Source organism: Hermetia illucens, chromosome 2 (genome assembly GCF_905115235.1).
Source record: "Hermetia illucens chromosome 2, iHerIll2.2.curated.20191125, whole genome shotgun sequence".
In the NCBI taxonomy this organism is placed as follows: domain Eukaryota; kingdom Metazoa; phylum Arthropoda; class Insecta; order Diptera; family Stratiomyidae; genus Hermetia; species Hermetia illucens.
Window position 1 is genome coordinate 186,781,362 of NC_051850.1, and position 22,565 is coordinate 186,803,926.

Consider the following 22,565-nt stretch of genomic DNA (forward strand, 5'->3'; position numbering starts at 1 on the left):
TTCGATACCCCTAAAAGCTTTCTGGCATCCTGACCTACCCCATGGCTCCATCTCAGGCAGGGTCTGCCTCGCCGTTCTTTTTCTACCATAGATATTGTCCTTATCGACTTTCCGGGCTGGATCATCCTCATCCATACGGATTAGATGACCCGCCCACTGCAACCTGTTAAGCCGCATTTTATCCACAACAACCACAAACTTGGACGTATGTTAAGGAACATTATCCTGCGGGAAACCCCTGTCTTTTCTCATCTTGTCATGAGCATGTGCTTTTCCAAAATTTCAGGATGCATCGGCGATCTCATAATTTCTTCAACTTAACTCAATGGACCAACACCATCACGGGAAAAGGACCCTATCACAAATATTGTTAGCGCCGAAAACTTCACACAAAGGTGATATCAGACCCCAGATCATTACGCTTTCACCCCTTCCTCTTGGTATTTGGAACCACTTCAGGCTCCACCTTGATGACGCACATATCTAATTCCATCAGCACCAAACAGATTGAGCTTGTTTACGTCGCTCCACAAAACGCGGTCCCAATCAGCGACTGATCAATCTTCAATGGCAATATTAGTAAAAATCAACTGTTTCACTACCACAAAACGCGTTGAGCAATTCAGTAGCCTCTTTCGAACATGTGTACTATTTTTCTGCAGATTTTCCCCGCAGCGTTCACCAAGGATCTTCACATTTATTTCGTTAAGTTAGTTGGGAATCCACCTGCTTTTGAACGATCTACTGTACCCCTTTCCTCCGTCTTTTATGGGCTCTCAATAGCCCAGATCTCGTGACACCAGAAAAAAAGACCTCCAGCGTAAACAGCACACCACGCAGTAACTTTAAGCGGCTGTAATGACTCTTCATGGGTAATACACGGATGTTCGCTGTCCCAGAAACGATTATTTTGTTTATTCTCGTAACTGCTAAGATGGAAATGAGCCTCATCGCTCATCATAATTTTCCGTGAAAAAAACGTCCTCCAGTCCGTTGAGATTCGGGATGGCTTGAGCGTAGATTAGACAGTGGTCAACAGCTAACAGCACTATCTACAGTTTGTAAGGGACTATCTTCAAATCTTCCACCTAAATTCTGCGCAGGGATCGCCGACTGATGCCCAGTTGCGTGGCATGTCGTCTGGTCGATGTTTCCGGCTCCCCTTCGACATTTTGGGCAACAGCACTGGCCAGCCTTGGGAATCTCGTGTTGTTCCAATCTCTTCAAGGCGAATAGCCAAACGCGGCTGTGTTTGTCCAGTTAGTGTCAGACGACCAGGAAATCTGCGACGAAATTCACCCAGTGCCAACAAGCAAGTATTAATTTTTGTAGTGGCCTCGTTAGCGTGAATTGCGTGACCATACCATCGAAGACGCCTATCTCCCAATTTTTCTACGATCGGTGCAACTCCATAACGATCGCGAATATCCTCATTTCGGATGTGATAAAAACGTGTAACGCCACTAGTCCAACGCAGCATCTTCGTCTCTATTACCGCAAGACGCCGTTCATTGTCTTTTATAGTCGGTCAACACTCAGAACCATAGAGGGCGACAAGACGGACGAACATTTTCCACTCGACAAGGACAAAATTTTGTACTTTCAGCGTGGTGGCTAATTTTGCAAGTTTTCAAGCCATTAACTCCACAAAATTCAGAGAAAACTGCTCGAAACAATGAACTACGGAAAATCGGACGAGCTACCATGTGTTTTGATAAACTATTTTTGATTGGAAAGAAAAGTCGCGGAAAACAAAAGTATTCTTCCCGTTCGAAGTGATACGTTTGCCAAAGCTCATGTTCTCCTTGTTCCTTTGTTCGCCTGTCAAGTTCTTGATTCCTACCAACTTCACAATCTTCGAAAATTCTAATGCACATTCTCTATTGTTCCGCTTTCCCTGGATTGGTTGATTCTTTCTTTGTTCTCGGAAGACTCCCGGCGCCCATCGCCTCGCTCGCGAAGTTAACAATTCACCGGCTGTTAATCAGCTGTCCACCACGAACAGGTCTTGATGCCGCTACGATCGCCTTGAACTTCGAGAGTTCATGTTGCCAGCAAGATGCGCATACGGAAGCGGCAGATCATTCACCTCTGTCACGATCAATTCGCCCAAATGCATTCAATAAAGTGCAATATGTGGCGAAATTTAAGGTAATTGCACACTATAGAATGCGTTATTTGATCAAATTAATCCCGAAAATGGCAAATAAAATTAGGTACCCGGGAACCTCAAAGGTCGCGCCTTAATAATCATCTGAAGCAGAAGAAACAGAGATTTTTTTATTTTTCTTTTTTCAGGTTTTACCTCGCGTTTTGGTTTAACTCGTTACGGTTACGCAAACCGCTATGTTTGTGTAGTAATTTTCAAGCTCCAGTGCAGACCCACGCACTGCTATAGACACGTGAATTTTGAATAATGACACGTGACGGATCGTAGCGCTCAAAGGAACCCCCGACATTCCCGAGTCTGGCTAGCACAGAGGTGTACAAGCACATGTCGATGGCGTTTCAGTATTTGCGGGCGGACCTTCACGGTCAATTTCGCCAACTTTTTAGGTTTTTGGGTTAGCTGTTCCCTCTAGGTCGTCTTCAGCCACTCAGGATCGTCATTTGATCATCGCAATTCTAGCAGTTTCATTAAACTCTGTCTATCAGATTCATAAATTGATTATTTCATCTTCCTCGACGATTACCTACCTTGTCGTGGTGAGGGAGTTCAGTAAGGTAGATCCTCCAGGAAACGGGAGATAACACCTGAAGCCAAGCGGTAATCTAAACCCCAAGCCAAGGTGCGACTACCGTGCCATAAACGGTGAACTCTGAATACCAGGTAACCCCCAGTTTGTACTAGCCTTGTCTCTGCAAAAAGGGCGTCTGCTGAGATCGACTTACTTTTCCCAATAAAACTGAACTGAGGTCATGGCAGCCAATTATGAAAAAACATGAAAAAAAACAAAAACCTTTTAAACAAATACAATTAAACCTCGATCGTGACGATCCAACCCCGAGTGAAGGGGCAACCCTAAGCTCATCGATGGAGAACCTGAGTCTAGACTCAGATTCTCCACTTACTCAGGTGGGAACCAATCAAATTGGGAACCAGTCCTTAACGGACAAGCCGAAGCAGACCCCTTCCGTCAGCACTCCTGACCCCAGGCTCCACTCAGCGCCACCTGCTGAGGATAAACTCTTGCCCATGGGTAAGCACCTGCCCACGGACAGCAAACATCCTTCGAGGAAACCGCCTTCGATCTAACCGCCTCCGGGCAAACCGCCTCCAGGCAAAGCGCCTTCGGGCAAATCGCAACCCAAGAGCTGTGTCGTGGTTGAGGTTAAAGGATCATTCAGGGCACCTGCGGCTAAGGGGAAACCGAAGCGGCAGCGGTCCTCGGACGATCCTAACTATTCGACACAAGAGGCAGCAAAGAGGGCTCGGCCGGCAACGGCTTGGCCTGGGGACTTTCACCAAAACGGATACACTGGATGTATGGATCCATAATAAAACACATTTTGATGTATGCATGCATCGTCTGGTGGCCGAGACTGAACTTTGCATTTGGAGGTGAAACGGAAAGCAGCCAATAACGCATATAGACTCGATACCATACCACACGGTCATGCGTCTATCTGGAAATTCCTTGACAAACATCCAGTAGCTCTAATGCCGACCGATCATATGGTTTCCAGATGCGTCTTTGAAAAGACATACACTGTCGTAATCACCGAAAGAGAAGAATGGTCGACAAATGGCCATCAGCCTTTTAAGATTAAAAACTTAATAATCTTTGTCGACGGGTCAGTCATGGAGAGCGGATCGGGCGCAGGAGTGTTCTCGAGGAATCCGTTTATGGAAGTGGCCCGACTCCTCGGAAAAATGACGACCATATTCTAGGTAGAGATATATGCCATTTCATTGGCAGCAAAAAAATGTCTGCGACCAAAATGGAGGGGTCGCACCATTCGAATTTATTCCGTCAGTCTGGTAGCATTCTCAGTGCTAAACAGCAACGACATATCAAGGAGTTGTCATCAGGTACTGCTGAAACTTAGCCGACTGAACGAAATATTCCTGATGTGGGTGCCGGGGCACTCTACCATCGCTGGTAATGAGCAGGCTGACAGACTAGCTCGCCAAGGTTCCGGATGGGTGGGACCTGAACCAGCTTTTGGAATGCGGTCATCCACTGTCAAGTCTGCTCTCAAGGGTAAAGTTGCAAGGATTCACGCAGCTGAGTGGAGAAATTTGCACTCTTGTCGAAAATCCTTGTGAAAGAGCCTGAGGGCACTAGAGCGGCTTTTTTGTTGTCCCTTAAGAAGTGGGCCATGAAAACCCTAGTAGGGCTTTTAACGGGACACTACTCCTTAAGCTACCATATGGAAAAGATCGGGGTGGTGGTTTCGGCTATTTGCAGCCAATATGCGGAGGAGGAGGGGGAGACGGTCCTCTACTTTTTATGGAGTTGCCAGATCTTAGACGAAGACCCCTTTGCAAGGTTGAAGGATTGAAAATTTTTCTTTAACCTTTTGCCATCAATCGGACCCTTCGGTTTCAAGTTGCGTCACTTCTCAATTCTGGCGGGAAAATTTCTCTTTCAACATACGATCAATTCCTTTAACTATGATTTTAATTTTGATAACGGTCACAATATTCCAATCTTTCGTACAAAATACTACAATAAAAAAAAAATAGCAAAAGAAAAAGCAAAACAAGTATCTCAGCTGGCGTGTATCCAACAGCAACAAACCGAACGAACGTTATAGACAAAATGCACTTTCTCTCTATACTAATCGTCTAAAAACATTGACGCCATACCGCACTATAACGTCCATTATCTATATAGATATAAGTATATTCATGAACATAGTACAACATAACCATATAGTCGATAAAATCTACCAAACAATCTTTCCATTCTTCCACACATCCATAAGATATTCAAGATATTTTGTTTTTCTTTCATTTGGCTCATTTCACCACCATCATATTATATTTAGCAGGTGATTTGGGTGCAACAAAAACAAGCGAAATTATCGTGCAGTAAAGCATACAGCAGATACTCATTCTCGTATCTAACTATCTAAGTAGCATATACGCATATCTTGTATCTATTTACAAACTCCCGCTACGATTAATGATGCCAATCGTGGAAAAAAAAAAATTGATTTTCTGTATTTCTCCAATGTTTCGACATTCTTCTAATTTTTTTTTTGTTTTTTTTTTATTTAGTTAATTTTCATTTTATCTATTTTGGTGCTTGTCTGTTGCTCTTTCTAATGAATAGTTTGCTTTTCAGATGATTCAGTCATTTCTCTTTCATGGACCGAATCTCGAAATGTATAGTTAATTTTTCAGAGAAATTTTATAGGTCAAATTTGAATTAGTATTAGATTCAAGGTCGAAGATAAGATACATATAAGTATGTTTCTAAGTGGGTATGAATGTGGCTGAATGAAAGTGATGAATTTTTCATATAACGTTATCGCGAAAGCGTATGTTGTTAGAAAAGCTCTGTCAGCTTCCAGCAATCATTTGAAAAAGAGGAGAATCAAAAAGGGACTTTTTTTGGAAAACAAATCAATCAACTATTTATATACTTTCCAAACATCCAGATTCGTCTCAAAGAAGTTATAATTAAAGTATCTATCACTGTTTCATAGGGATATTTTCGCTTACCAGACCATTGAACACACTCAAACACAACCAGGCAGTTAATTATCTTTCGTTCTAGAAAGAAACTAAAGGAAAATCCAATCTAGTGTGACCTCACACGCATAAATACGGAAAATGTCAAAGCAAATACAAAGCAACAATGAGATAATCATAATCTCGTTACTGATTCACGCACTCATTCTTGCCAGCTCCATCAACATAACATTTTATTAGAACTTCAATTTTATTAGTTTCTTCATTGTTAGATATTTTCTTTTATTTAGAGAAAAGATTAGATATTGATATCGTGGTCATATGCGTCCTTCATTGAACAATTACTATGTTATGTTGCTTTACAATTTTCTCGTATTTACGAACGCAGTTATGTATTGTTAATAACGCGGACTACATTATTTAGAAAGATTCAAGTGAAAATTATGCATTCATACTAAACTAGGATATCAATGAAAGCTCAATAGAAGCGATATGGAATGTGTAAATTTGTTGTGGTTTTGCGATTAAAAGTCGGATTAAAATTGACTGAAAAAAAAAAACAACATAATTTATAAATACATTTCATAACAAAGTGTCCTTACTGAAGAATAACATGTCGATTTATATGCATAGTATCATTTTATAAAATTCACTACATTTTTTACTTTTGTGCCTCAAATAGGAACTAATTTTATATAATAGGATTATGTCTAATAATATGCATACAGTGACTGTGGAATTCAATTCTACAATATACGAGAGTTGTTTCAAAAATAAGGTTCCCAACGCTCTAACTTTACCGCACATGAGACTAGGCGAAATTTGGCAACACCACCTGATCCGCTGGTTCACCCCACCACCGATCCGAACAACAATCGCCCGTCTGTGATGGTCAGTAAGAGGCCGACAGCCATTGCCGATGGAGTCTGTCATCGTCGTCACTGTCAAGTGCTAAATTTTTGCGGTCATTCGATTTTTACACGCAAGGAAGTTACCACCCATAGAAATTCGTCGCCAACTAAGTAAAGTGAATGGAGAACCGTGTATAAGCATTGAACAAGTCCGCAAATAATGTAGGGACTTCGCTGATGGCCACACGGGCATCCACGATGAACAACGAAGCGCAAGGTCGTCAATTTCCGACAAAATTGTGGCGAAGATTGAGCGAATCATGGTCGAAGATCGGCGAATCACTATCCAACAATTGGCTCCTGAAATTCCTAAGGCTTCTGAAATTTCAATTAACAGGATTTTGAAAGAAAAGCTAGGCTACCACAAGATGTGTACGCACTGGGTGCCGCACATGCTTTCAGAAATCCACAAATAACAGCGCGTCGAAAGTTTTTGAGTGAATGCGACGAGAGAACCGAAAACTTCGTAGCCTCCATTGTTACGGGGGATGAAACGTGGTGCCATTACGTTACTCCGGAAACAAAACAACAATCTCGCCAATGGAAATACACCGAGTCGTCCAAAACACCACGCAATGCGCGCCCGCATGTGTAGCAACAAATGGAGGACTCAATCCAGGGATTGGCTTGGGAGTCATTGCCCATCCCACTTACAACGCTGACATAGCACCCAGCAATTTCTATCTGTTTCCGCAGTTGAAGGAATTTCATAGAATCACTTTCACTTACCCTACTTCCAGTAGAGAGGTCAGATAGTATGCAATAATGACACTTGAGGGATCAAAGCGCTCAAAAGACCCCCACATTCCCGAGCCTGGCTAGCACAGAGGCGTGCAAGAACGTGTCGACCGAGTACTTTGATGGAGCTTCAGTCTTTGCGGGCGGACCTTCACGGTCAATTTCGCCAACATTTTTAGGTTTCTGGGATAGCTCTGCCCTCTAGGTCGTTTTCGGCCGCTTAGGATGATCATCTTAAATACTTAACTTTAATGATCCCAGGGAAAAGGTGGGGAAGGTGAAGGTGATAAGTTGAGTGTTCCCTGGATGAAGCCTCGGTCGTCCTTTTTACAAAAATAATTAGTAATTTGAAAAAAAGGGATTCTGCAAAAACAATTTACCAAATTCAAAGGCAGCTTAAGAGAAGGTGACGGGTTCAAATTTTTCATATCATCATCATCGTCATCAATGGCACAACAACCGGTATCCTATCAAGGCCTGCTTTATTTAGAAACTCCGGGCATCCCGGCTTCGCACCGAAATCCACCAATTTTAATATATTTTATTTTTTAAGAAAAAAACAAGAAATATTTTAAAAAGTAAGTTTTGGAATTTTTGAGGCTATTTTTTGTCTGCTATAGATTTTTTAGTAAAATATCAAAATTTGACGGCGTGAGTGATTGTGGGTCACTTGAAAATACTTGATCTTGATGCTTCAGATAAGAAAGGTTTTATTTGTTTCTTATCTAAGTATATATGAGTGCAGAACTGTTTGTTTGCAACTCGTAATGTATATGTATATTTAGCATCCCAAACTATTCACTTTAATGTGATATTGATATTTAGTATTTTGGGTTGCAGTAAATTTACACAGAAAATCTAGTTTTGAGCTAGTACTAATCGAGATCTTCCATTTGACACCCAACATGACTATATTCGGTGAAAAAAACATTGTACACCCACCTTTTGCAGATATGAGACCACCCACTTAAAGATGTAACTAATGTGACGATCCTTTTTCCACAAAATGTGAACACCGCTAGCTTTCCTATTGTCCAAGTGGATCCCGATGAAATCCCAGTGGTAAGCGGGGAAGTGATCCTGGAAACTGCCAAGAATATAGCAGAAAATAAGGCTGGTATCCCCAACAAAACCCTTGAGACAACAGTGAATATAGCGCCAAATATGTTTGCCAAGGTATTCACCGTATGTCTTAAGGAAGGAGAAACAGATTGCTGCAATTACTTTCAGTTGCCGAAAAGGAAGACGGTCTCTCTGAGAATCAGTTTGGTTTTCGAAAGAGGCGGGCTACGACGGATGCAATTAGCCTGCTGGCTAACACAGCTAAGGCTGTATTTCATGAGGACAAATGCTATGCAGTAATCACACTCAATGTTAGGAGCCGATGGGCTGCAGATCTTTACGCCGAAATACCTGGTACATATCGTTTTTGAGTTCCTAATCGATAGAATTATATGAAACGACATGTGGATTTCCACAAGGGTCCGTCCTAGTGGATTATTATGTATAACAGACTACTGACGCTAGACCTGCCTGCTAATGTAGCCCCCACTGGTTTCGTGGACGACATTGGTGTTATTGAACGTCTCCTCGAAGAAGTCGAGCTTTATGTTAATCATGTAGTCTATGACATAAAACCCTGGTTAGAGAAGGTTACTTATTACCAAGTGGAGAAAGTGCACGTCCATGAAGATCAAATTTGGAACAAAAACCATTCCTTCCAAGCCAGAGGCTAAACTTCAGATCACATGTGAAGTGTGCAGCAACCAAGGCATATAACATTGGAGCAATGATTGCCTGCACTATGTAGTAGCATTTTTTATATACTGAAAATTCAGCCTTTTAAAACCGAATTCGACTTTCATTTTATCAGAAAACATATTTTCAGAAGTATTAATAAAAAAAATTGAATTTCCCCAAGAATCGATCTAGTCATGAACCCGTAATGTCCAACACTTCTCTATTCTTCTCTTTTCAAAATTTTTTGCTGAAAGGACAATATCATTTTACGCCCGACGTACATCTTCACTGCAACTTGTACAAACATTTTCTTCCAATATCGAAATACCCTAAGGTTTCGTACAGTTATCACTAGCTGTCTTACTTCTGTCCCATTGATATAGTTCGTGGGAATCTGAACACCTACGAACCGTTTTCGGCAACGCTGCATCCAACGCCGAGATAAGACACAGTATAATGAGTTGCCTCTTCCTCTGTCTTGACCGTAGCAAACAGTGATCATTTAAAAAAAATAAGTCCTTCACAAAAAAACGAAAGATCGATGGACCAAAATAGTTGGAAACAATTTGTCCCCAACCGGTCCAGTCCATCAACAACTGGATGCAGGCTCCAAACTCCCTTAATCCTAAAATAAAATGGCACAATCTATGAACCTATTACATACAGATTTGTCTCCGCTTAAGTAGAAATTATAATTACTCGCTTGGTTGGTCTGGGATAACTTGTTGTGAAAAATCCACTTTCCCTGTCACCAATAGCAAAACCTTATCTTCTCGTTCGTTAAAACCGACTTTGTTCGATATTATTAGACGTCATCTCAGATATGATAAGTGGCAGTCCTCTCCAGTAATTGCCTATTTTGAACTGCATGCGTAAATTATATCGGAAGAAAAATTCGACTCAAATTACTCAAATGCCACTCTAGTCAGCCTTATAGAGTATCTTGTCTACAAAACTCGTAAGATTTCTATGCGCAGCACAAAAAATAACTTCCCAAACAAATATAGCAAAAGCTGAAAAAACAAAAAAGGCGACCTGACTCCAGTAATAGCAATCAGCTGCGTTCTTTCAGCCATCAAACTGCACTCCTCCAATTCCTTGAACAAAGAACCGGCTCAGCCATCCTTCATCGAACTGGTCTCTACTCAAGAGCAGAAATTCCACAACATCGACTGTTCCCTGCAATGTCTACATGCATAGCATTTCGCTTTAACCAGAAACAATCACTCGAAATGCACTTCCAACACACAGCATAGGTTAAGGATCATTTTTGAAATATTGAAAAATTTATTTGTTATTATTGAAAATATATAAATGTATTTTAGAGTTTAAGGAAGCTTAAAAAATGAGAGAGGTTTGGGATTAAAATTTTAAAAAAAAATTATTTTCCAAAATTTCGATGTTTGTTACAATTTTTTTTTTGTTGTCTAACAAAAGTTTAAACACACACGAGTTTTCCTTCTTTTTATTCCCGTCCTGTTTTATCCTTCGTGAAATAAATTTTTCTTTGTAAATAAAGCAAACTTCACCTTTTCTAGCGTTTTCATGACTCGCCGCCGCTCCACCATTTCCCAGACAGCTAGACCTTACCACCCCCCCCCCCCACTTTTTATTTTATCCCATTTTAATCCAAGAAGGTAAGGAGCACTTTGAAAACTAGATAAAGCAAAATCGATAAAATTTTAATTTCTTCAAGCTTTTTCCTCAGAATATACTTCTCCATGGAATGCATTTTGATACTCGTCAACAATATAATTGAACGATAATCATTTTTTAATTAATTACGTTTAAACAAAATCATGTGCAAGTGTCTCACTTTTAAAGGTTTTTGTAAAACAAAATCTTATTAAAATCGGTTTACTGCCTGTCTGGCTGTCTGTCGGTCTATCACACACATTTTTCTCGGAAACGGTTGTAGTGATTGACACCAAATTTGGTAAAAAGGTGGGGACTGCGTAAGCTCACGGATACAGTGAATTGCATGATTCTACGTCGAATTTAAGGGCGTTCCCATACCTGCAAAAGGGGGGGGGGGTGAAAATTTTCTTCTCACCAAATATAGCCATGTGGGGTATCAAACAAAAGGTCTTAGTTAGTACTTTCCGAAGCCGGTCTTAACTTTGACATTTGTTCGAAAAGTGGGGAGTTCCGGGGATCGAAATTGAACATTTCTTTCACGGGCATTAGCACACCATACCGATATCTGTTTAAATGAAGTTAATAAGAGTATATTGCTATTATTTTTTAAGTTCATCTTAGAATCACGAAATGTAGACTACAATATAGAGCCTAATTGTGCCAAGTTTGGTAGAAATCACACTTCTGCTAACAAGTTTATAATATGTCATTTTGATACTCGTCAGGAATATGACTGAACGATAATCATTTTTTAAATAAGGCGGTAAAGATATTACCGTAAAAGTATCTCATGTTTATTGAGAACAACAGAACAAACCTTCACGTTCGTGAAACGTCACCGACATTCCTCAACTACCAACGCCCATTTAAAAGAGAAAAATAAGAATATGTAACATAGAATTCGTTCTAACATGCTCTAACATCAATTAGCACATGACACAAAGAGCAATATTTCCATTAAATAGATGCAGTTGTCAGTAATAATCACTCACTAATTTCCCAACCACTTTACAGAGCGGTACAATATTAAAACAACTAACATAATCCGAACAGCAATCACCTAGGAATGCCAGTGCACACGCGCGTTCCAAGATTATTGCAATCAGTCCTTCATCGAATAAACAAACTAAATTAAATACTAAAATAATTAGTGAGTGTTCTCGGCGCGTATTTTATAATAAAATGGCCTTTATTCAACCCTTCATTTAATTGACATTGCGTAACCACGACTATTGGCAGTTTGAGCAGTTTTAAGTAGTTTTACGATATCACTCCCAAACTAATATTAGTTTCGCGCTGTACTTACTATAGTAGAAGGGGGTGGCTGTTTGGCAGAATAGTAATGACAGTAATAAGCGCAAAGCAAATAGCCTAGACAAGCGCATTAACGCGTAATGGGTGGTAATACGTAACACGATACACTATGTATGTATATACTAAGATTTCCTTGCAATAAATCCACTATCACACTAGGAGTGCCCTTATCAGTTGTTTATATGTAATATGGACAAAGCACGAAGCTTGTAATTATCATCACGTTTTAAAGGAAAAATGATTTTAGCGCGTTTTTCTTTTGTTAGGGCCTCAAGTACGTTAGATTACATTCAAAGTGTAATATAAATGTTAATGTGACGAGCGTTACGCAATTGGAGGGAGTGTTGAAAAAATGTCGGGGATGATGATGATTTCTGAGAATATTGGATTACTGCTCATATAACAACTGATATTAGAATTTGAAGAGTTTATCTAAGTAAATAGCTGATCAACCAACAGTAATGGCTTTGGTATTCAGAGTCCAAGCTCTAGGGTGCCCACTTGTAAATATTGACTCAGTTTGGTATCGTATTTGTACATGTATACTTCCATATTCGTCAAGGGCTAGGACTCTATCCTATATTCATCAAAGACTAGGATTCATCAAGGACTATAAAAACTTACTCTTTGAGGCGGTGAGGAATACCTGATATGAAAGTGTTAAAAAGTCATGGATTAAGATAGAGCTCCATTACTGCTCCTACTTTTCGGCGACTCGAATGACTTTTGTCACTTCCAACGCTGCGGGAACTTCGTCGAAGGATACTTCTCCTCGCAAAAATAGTATATATGTATGTACAGTACGAACCCAAAATCGCGTTCAGCGCAAACTAACAAGCATGCCTCACTGTCTCCGGTGAATATTCGTATTCGTTTCCATTTAGCCCGGAATTTTCTGGAGTGTTCGGGGAAGAAATTTCAATTAAAAAAGTGGATAGTAAGGGGCCAGCATAATTTTCAACCAGGACCCAGCTTTTCCGCACAACTGTCACCCCAAGCCAGGATTTTCTTTCGATGGCCCTGTTGTTGGTGCACAGAAGTGGCAACTGGAGATATGTAGAGGTGACAATTTATGAAAATAGGTGATGACCATTGAAACCATAAACTATGTAAGGAATTTTTTGGTTTCGCAAATATAGACTCTAAAAACATGGAAGATCTCTGAAAAAGAAGCACAGGGGGGGGGGGGGCACACGGGTAGTTTTTCAACATTGACGTATCTTGAAATCCGGATTGTCTAAAATTGACCCTAGAATCCTGAAAGGCTTCCTAACAATCCCTAGGGGAATAGACAATCCTCCGCCAAAAAGAAGCGCATTCTCCAGGTAAATCTGGAAAGTATTTGAAAACCGCTCAGACTAATTGATAAGTAACAGGCACGACTGTCAAAGTCTAACAAGAAAAAAAAACAATACTCATGAGATGATAGTAATTATCTCAGTAGCTAGCAAAATTGACCAGGACTCCAAAGCAGCTAGTATTCCTCAATTAACACCAAACTCAAAATGCTCGCAAGATATACTTAAAAATTGAAGATTAAGCAATCTCCTATCAAAACTGCGGATAACTTAGATCAGAAAGTGAAAACTCCAGACACATTCCGGGACAATATTCAAACTAAATACAATTGTGACCACTGACACCTTGCCCTGAAGAAGGGAACAAGTTTTCCCCGAAATACTGCTATATGCAAAATAAAAAATACCTGCCTAGCAACGGATACTGTTTTTACAATATTCAGCTTTCATGCACAGCTGGAAATTACCCCTTGGGACCTAGCAAATACCAAGCGGATCGGTGAAGCACTTATCGGCTATAGTCTATTTGAGAGAGGTGCATTAAAGTCATTAAAAGGTCAAAATAGTTTTTATGGACACGATGACCAGCGTCTTTATTGTTTCGCCTGATTCCGGTCAAGCCTTTGGGAGTGTCATCTGCAGATACTCAAAGAGGGTGATCAAACCCTAGTTTGCAAGGAACTAATCTGAAGTGGCTCTTGCCACGAAACCTGACCGATGGGCAGATGTCTCTCTGAGGGCATATGCTCCGGAAGAATTCCTACCCTGCTCTCAGTCCGATTATTTACGGTTGACCTACTTGTGAGGTTTTCATAGCGGTTGTGGTTGCGCCCGTATTGCGGGCAGAATTCCTTGTTGGATCAACCGTAGAGTTTTACAACTCGGGCACCTATATCAGTATCGCGGTATTAGTTACGGCAGAGGCTTTATTATGCTCGCCAAATCAATCCGTGTCCAAAGAGGACAGTGGGATTATGCTTACACAACAGGTACTCCAATTAAACCCCTAAGACCTTCATTTTTTTCGATAAGTTCAAAAAATGAATGACGATATCATCCAGGACAGGAGCAATCCATCAGACGCTGCTTCACCTCTGCCCTGGGAGCAGCGTTACCGAAAGTGGCTGCGTCTGAATAAAGGAGACGGATTTCACTTGGATATAATTGGCACTCATGCCGTGCTTACGATTACACATAAAGGAGTGATTGTCATCTGTAGCCACTTTTGGTCACCCTACCCCCAGGGCAAAGGTGAGGCAGCATCTGATGAGTTGTCTGTGCCCTGGACGAAACCCTCAGTCACCTTTTTGAATGTTTTGAATTTAAGTTAAGAATTTAAGAAGTCCGTGAACCACAAATGTGGAAGAAAGTTTGTTTCCAATTGGTCCGGCCCGACATCAACTGCATGCGGACTTAGCCACCTCCATCCTCAATCCTCAAACAAAAAAAAAATTTACCCTCTTTATTCTTCTTCTTCTTCTTCAGCCTTTGCCCCATTTGGAAAGAAAGATATTTATCTATAATAATAAAATAAAAAAATCACTGAAAAAGGGCAGCGAAAATACTAATTAGAATTAAGGACCAAGCAAGCTAAAATTGAACCCGAAAAATTGAGAAGGAGGCGACAAGTAATCGCCAAAATATGTATATCCCCGATAAATTAAAAAAAAAAATAAAGCAAAGCGGCAACAGTTTTTTGAAATCTTTAATTCCAGAGAAACCTTGTGCTATAATTTTCTTGATAGAATTGCCACAATTTTTGCAGTCCTTTGGTCATAGGTGAATCATGCATTTTCGAATAGTAGAAAGTGATTAAGTCAAAATTAGTTCATCGAGACATCTTCGTAACGAAAGAAAACACGAATGAGTAAATCAGAAATCAAATCAATGGTAACTTGGTTGATAGTAAAGGGGCACTACATGAAAGGGTTTCGTCCCCAGGTCCAACTATCAGCCAAGTCTATACTGGAATCTCCTTCAAAAATTGAGGAGAGGTGTGATTCATGTGAGGTCAGACATTGCAAGTACTTGAATGTTCCATCATGACAAAGTTCCATGTCGGCGTGGGTGATGGGTGGTGGCGGCTTCAGCTTTGGAATTGTGTTTTCCAGCAAACGCAACAGACCGATTGCGTTGAGTCCCGACCCGAGGGTCACTGGGGAGTCTCAGGTTCTCCCCGTATAGCAGGTTCGCGGAGTTTGCAGCAAATTCTTCTCGATTGGCTGTTCGGAAGCAAAGTAGATCGACTGGCAGGACCTATGACCAAGAAGAGTCATCTTAGGCCATCATAGTGACCTTCAGCGCCCTGTGCCACCTTTCGAGCATCCCATTGGACAGCGGGTAGCACCTGTTGTCCGATGGCGTTTAAAGTCGAGGAGTTTGCCCAACTCTGAGAAAAGGGAGGGACACTTCTGGAAGCAGAACACAGTGTAATGGAAAGAAATGTTAGAATAGGATATTAAACCAACTGGAAGGTATTTTCAAGCTAGTAGTAGGCAAGACAAAATTACTCTCCTTCGACTTCTTTGGGAGTTTTTCATAATTGTAGAAACCTGTTGTCGCGCCTTCAGCCTTTCTTAAAATAGACACGAGCTACACAAATTAACATCAAAGTCAAAGTCGATGCTAGATTATTGCTAAACTACGAATTTTGGATTTTTTAGATTTTTTCTAGCTTTTGCTAGAAGCAAATAATTTTAAAAGAAACTACTCCACGATAATTTTCTCCACGCTCAAAGATGAATGACCGATTAAAAAAAGATGATAAAACTCTCATGATCTCAGAAATGAATGGTATAAATGATATTGTTGTTTGAAATTATTCGAAAGTCACCATTAATTAGTATTTTTTTAGTAATTGCATAGAACTCGGCATATAAATTGCGGAAATTAGTTTCTTATTTTATAGCCTTTCTGATGTTATCAACTATTGCATGGAAAAAAAGCCAATAAGTTCAGCATGTTACAGATCTATTCCAAACTTTTTTGATAGACACGGACTTTCGTGGTATGGAATTAACTACAATAATTAGGTAAATTAAATATTTTTTTTATTAATTATAAATAGATTATTAAATATTAATTTTTATTATATATTTTTTCATTAAGGAACGGCAACAGCACAATACGCAGAATATTAAATAAAATTTTTGGGATACTGGTTTTTTTTTTATTTGAAGATCCTGTTCGAATCGCCCAACTCAATTTCATACGTAAGCAACCAGCCTGTATCATATTTCAGTAATAATTACCCACATCAGATTGTCTTCTCGCTTCCTGAATGGCTATTAAAATTATCACCCTGAACTATTCTAGAGATTCCGCTGGAGTTCTGTACACCAAGTTCATGTTAACTCAAATGTAAAAGTGAAATTGTGAAGTCAAGTCTAAGCATTTCACCGATCAGAGGAGCCGACCAACGTGACTTGTCTAACGCTGTCTATCTAATGAATAGGACAGTTGGTTCCCGAAAGACAATATTTATATCTTTTGTTAAATCGACAAAAGTTCACCTCTCTGATTGGGTTCGCTTCTTCATTATAGAGTCGAGTTTTACTCTAAGCAGCGGAAACCACACTTTCCACTGTGAAAAATTTAGATCTCTACTGCATTAAAAGCGGGGATGGGAACTCTAGATTTGATAACAGTAGGTTTTTGGGGACTCACGTTTTTCTTAATCACACAGAACCACATTCATTAACACGAATGTGAATGGAAGCTAAAGTTGAATGGTAAAAACACATATAAAACACACTTAAGTGTTTCAGAGAACAAAAAAAAATTCAAATATTTCAAAAATGATCAATAACTGTTTTTGTTGTTGTTTTCACCATAGACATCATAATACTGGATATTATCAAAAGCATTTTTGTTTGGGGCTAAGAGAAAATGCTATGTATGCGAATGCTGAGATATTGCAGGTTTTGTTGTTGGAAAGAGGCCGGTTCGATGTTGAATTCTGGTAATGAATCCTGGGTTTATTGTCTGGGACGAAAAATTAATGGGACCTTGGACAGCTGAGCGGAGTGAATTGACAAGAGGACTTGATTCTTGTCTGCTGCTGCATCGTTTTTTTTTGTGATTTCAGGGTTTGAACTATAGAAAAGGAAGTAAATTCTGTTTTAATTTTGCTCTGAACTGAGATTTGAGATAACCATGAAGAATTTCCTAGAATTCTTTGGAACGAAAAACTTGGAATTAAATGACAAAAAAAGCTAGTGCTCGTCAGAGTAAGCCGTGGAGTTTCAAGAAAAAAAAGGCATAGATAATTGTATTTGAGCCAGTGTGGAAGTAATGCAACTTATTGGGGCAAGACATAGGACTTCAACATTTTCCAGTAATACATCAGAAATTTAAGCCATTTAAAGAAAGAGAGAAAGAATCACTAACACCATTCAACCGGGCGCCCTTTATCTTTTACAATTCACGAAAAATTACCAAGTTAGCGAAAAGCAAATACATATTGAAAAAATAACCAAAAAAAAGATATTTTGTTTGCGTTTAGGGATTGAGGAGTAAGTTTTTCTCCATTTGGTCCGATCCGACATCGTTTTTGTTATTTTTTACAGTTTCAGTTTTTTATGCTTTATTTTTTCTTTCTTTTTTATTTCGTTATTTATTAAGGTCTTTTATAAAACAAAACCCCCCGGATTTTGGTGAACTTCTTCACATTTGGTAATAATGTGGACTTCTTAATATGAATCGCATGGAAACTATAATCGATAGAGTACTTTGCAGAGCAAATTATTTGTGTAAGCTACTGGTGCAGTTCAATTTTAAATTATTATGCAAGTCCAACTACCGCGAAACACAAAATCGTTTATACCTGAATCGTCTTGGCTCTGGTTTCTCGACTTGTTATTTTTCTTTTGACAATTTTACCCACGGAACCCGTAAACTCTCCGACACCCTATAATTCATTTAAATATTTCTTATAACAACAAAGAAATTTTCAAAAATGATCATTAACCTTTTTTGTTGTTATTTTCACTTGCCCCGATAATGCCTATATTATTTAATTGCATTTCCAGCGTTTGTTTCGGGTTAAAGCGAAATGCTATGCATGCAAATGTCGAAGCAAGCACTGGGATATTTTCAATTTAGTTGTTGGAAAGAGGCTAGTTTGATGAAGGATGGCTTGATGCATTATAGAAAAATTCGAAGTAGCTTTTGTTGTTGTCACAGCTGATCATGAATTCTAGATTCATTGTCTGGGTTGGGAGCGCGACATTGGATAGCTGAGCGAAAATGGGTCCGAGGAGTCAACTGACATGAGCCTGCTACTAGAGTAGAATTTTTCCTTCTGATTTCTATATTTTTAAAATCGAAAATTAAAATAATGAATTTGCTTCGCCTCTGTTCCGAACTAGCATCGTTTTTTTGTGATCTCGTAGTTGGAGAGATGTGGACTAATAAAAGTGGTCTAAAGTTTAGAAAGCGATTTTTGTCTCAAATTCGCTCTCAAATTGAGATAGTCGTGAAGTGGCCTTTACCAAAAATCCTACGGACTTAGAAACAGGGAATCAAAAAAGAAGAATTACTGATCGTCAGCGTAAGCCATGAGTTTTGAAGAAGAAAAGATAAGGAATAGATAGATACATAACATAAATCCTAGATTATTACTCTTTTTCTTATTAATTATTTTTTGTTATTTTTTTACGGTTGTATTTTTTTATGCTTTACTTTCTTTCGTTTTCATTCCATTTTTTTTTATTATTATTATTTTCACTTTTATCAAACTTCATTTATATTTGTTATTATTTTTAATTATATCTCGTTGGCGTTCGATTTATTGACTTAGTTGTGATCTATGGAATTATAGTGGCCTAAATCCTGGATTTCGAACCTCGCGCTAACATAAGGGGCATCCTTCATTTTTATGGCTTGAGGATGCCAAGAAATTATGAGAACCCAAAGCCGTTCCTCATAGACATTTATAGCAGGAGAAGCATTGAGTAAGGATACAATCCATGGTAAAGTTTTCCTCTCAATCGCGGCACTTAGGTCTCGAATTTCACAGCTCCGCACGCGGTCGAGCCATTATTTTTTTTATTTTCCTGTTCTAGCTCGCTTGTTTCTCTCCGCTAGGTTTGCATGATATGCCGGTGGCCACAGAGTACTTCAATGGTTCTTCAATATTTACATGCGGACAGACACAGTCAATTTTGCCAAAATGTTAGCTTTCCGGGATAGCTCTTCCGGTTGATCTTTTGGCCATCCTATATCCCAGTCATTATATAGGTTTCGCTCCTTGCTAAAGGGTTACCAAGCTGTGTAAATAAGAAGTAGGACGCTGTATGTGAGTATCTTAAACTCCACAAAAGACGAAACGAGTAATAGGTGATCGACTATCTGTACCAAAAATCGACCAAAGTTCAATTATTCCTTCGAGGTCTACTGAAACAATGATACTTCGCTTAGCTGATAAGCTAATAATATTTGGCATTGATGACATTTGTGTTTATTTCGGAGATTAAAAGAACCAACTCAACAATTTCTACAAAAAAAATGAATATGCAGCTAACTCTCCGTTTTAGCTTTCCTTGAATCATCGAAATACTCGAATTCAGTGGCCGAAAATTCAACGATAACCATTTCATTGGGGTATAATCAGTTGATTTGATAATACATTGCTATGGAAACAAGTCTCCCTAGACGGAAATTCCGAACGACCAGCTCTCAGTTCAGCGAGTCCCAACAAACCATGTCATCAATCCAGTGTAAGTAGGTTGCCTTTAGGGAAGTATGAACAGAACTTGACCCTTTTTCGCTCAAGTCGCTTTCCACATTCTGACAATTCAGTCAGACAGTTTTCGACGTCAAGGAATACTGAAAGGATGTTTGCTCATCTGTGTTATGAATCGTTAACATTTGTCGCCATATTTCAGTAAAATTAGCCATCAATTACTTTCTGGAACCTTCTTGGAGAAGCTTTACTTTTGACAAGAGGAAGCTTACTTTATCAGCAAACTGATTTGGTCGTTAAATAGCAAAACCTTATTGGTTAAGGATAATTTGCTTGGTAGAGGCCCTAGTATGATACAACTAAAATAAAAGGTAGCAAAGGGAGTATTTTGTATCATATTTTAATCTCCTAATTTTGTTCAAATAATTTTAACCCAAAATCACTGACCAATCGCAATGAATCCCTTCAGTACAATTTCAATTCATAACTTTATGACTAACAAGCCCTCATTCAATTTCTTTTAATTTTCCTGAGAAACCATTGAAGCAAATTCACTCTTCTACTATTGCAGTTTTTTTCTTGTGATTAGTACAGCCGACATTTTCAGTGTCTCATAGTATTTACGAGTCATTTTCTTCACAAATGGAGGGAGCACGAATATTCGCGACCGAAAGTCAATGCTGAAATACATAGGCACTAAACTCACCGATCATAAACCATTCAAGGATTTTTTTCTTTTTCGTTTCTTTCCCTCTACGAGAACAACAGTAGGAAAATTGTTCCGAAGGTTGTGGCGCATTTTATACTCAGACATATATTGTATTACTCACAAAAGATTACGTAATATGTTTGTTTGCTAGAAATTTCTAAGTCTTTTTCCTTTCAAATTATTATTTTCAATACCATTTAGGGCTTAATTTTTACTCACCTTTATAAATGTAAATCCAAAACGGCTGAATATTCAAAAAGTAATCCAAAATGATGTTACTAATCCACAGATTAATAAGGGCTCGTTCGAAATATTTAAAATGTATATTTATAAGGACAAACGAACTTATCCCAAATATTAAAAGGAATTTAATTTATTTTCGGGTTTCACAGAATTTTTGTTTAAGGACTGCACAGCAAAAACCGTTTCTGTTGCTCCAACTCACGGTAACTAACTTTCGAACTTTCCGGCACTTGCACTGCACCACCAGCTCTTTCTCACTAATTCAAAGCAATCTAAGATTCGAAGAAATCCGAGCGATTTTCAAGGAGCCACTCGCAAGAAGCACTTCTTTCCAATTTTGTCAGTTATAACAAAATATTATTAATTACGAAAAAAAAATATGGAACCCATTGATTTTCGTAAATATTCAATATTTAAATCAAACGGGATTTTCATTCGTTATTGTTTAATATCATCGAAAGATACTGGTTACTGATAATTTTTACGTTTCTTGTCAATTCACCTGGTTCGTCGTTTTTTTCCTTCTCAAATTCTTTTGTTTTACTTGAAATTAGAAAAATGTACACATAAAATGTTTACAAATCAGTGAAAGTGCTACAACGAACTCTTGCTTGCATCTAATTATTTCTTTTTTTATTATCGTGCAAACGTCGTTGAACCGAACCGAGTATTTTCACTTGGTAATTTTTTGCAATAAAAGTGCAAATCTCGTTGCGTGTCTAAATTTAACAAAATCGTAACATACAAGACCAAGCGCAAAAATGCCAAGGAGAGAAGAGACTTAGCATAACAAATTGTGCACCACAAGACGAAACATAAACTGTTGCCCCAGGTCAACGGAGTTTAATTGCCGCTAACGTACACTTTCATTCCGGCATAAACGCGAAATATAACTTTTAATAGCCTGTGAAGATTTGAAAGCAGTTTGGCGCCAAAATGGACTCCACTATCCTTAGAAGGTTCGGCCACTGTTGCTGCAAATTCTGGGAACTGCTTGCACACAAAAATGGTTCACTCACTGTACATTTCCTATCTTGTAATATTGCACGAATTTGTCTCCCAAACTTGGATCCAGTATCGTATCACAAGGTTTATCCTATTTCCACTCTTCTAGGATGTTGCCGACAACTGTCACTTTCATACGAGAACGTTGCCCAAAAGGGGTTTCCCCGAATAGCAGCAATGGGTGAAGAATCCGCGCGCGAAATTCAAAACCCCACAAACGAAAAACCGTTCCAAAAATGCGCAACTTAAATCGAAATTGTATTTATGAAAAGAAAAGTCCGCTAAAAAGCACACGTGCAATTGTACGCGACCGAAATCAAATGTGTGCAACGGCGCACCAGCAAAACTATCGAAAAACTTCGTACCAAAGTCACTGACTGACTGAATCAGTTGATTTTCCACGGGGCATCGATGCCGCGGTGCGAGCTAGTGATTTTTCGCTTTTCGCGATCGCAGCGCAAGCTCCCAGCAATTTTGCTCCACTTGCTCTCCACAACGTTCGACTTGGGGCCTGGCAGTTTGGCGGGAGAAAAATCCACTCAGAAATTTCCGATTCGCTTTTCAATTTTGCTTTGGACTTGATTCATCGCAACAAAAACCCGCTAAGAGACCAGCTCAGTGCAGTTGACGGTAATGTTGC

General features: G+C 39.2%; 1 protein-coding gene across 2 annotated transcripts in view; it reads right to left on the reverse strand.

The window, feature by feature from the left end:
* LOC119647411 (ecdysone-induced protein 74EF) overlaps positions 1-22,326 on the reverse strand; it is a 717,970-nt gene extending 695,644 nt beyond the window's left edge. For both annotated transcript variants that reach the window (XM_038048293.1, XM_038048292.1), the window contains exon 1: positions 20,897-22,326. The gene's annotated coding sequence lies outside the window, so the exon portion shown is untranslated. The remainder of the gene's footprint in view (positions 1-20,896) is intronic.
* Positions 22,327-22,565: the final 239 nt, after the last annotated feature.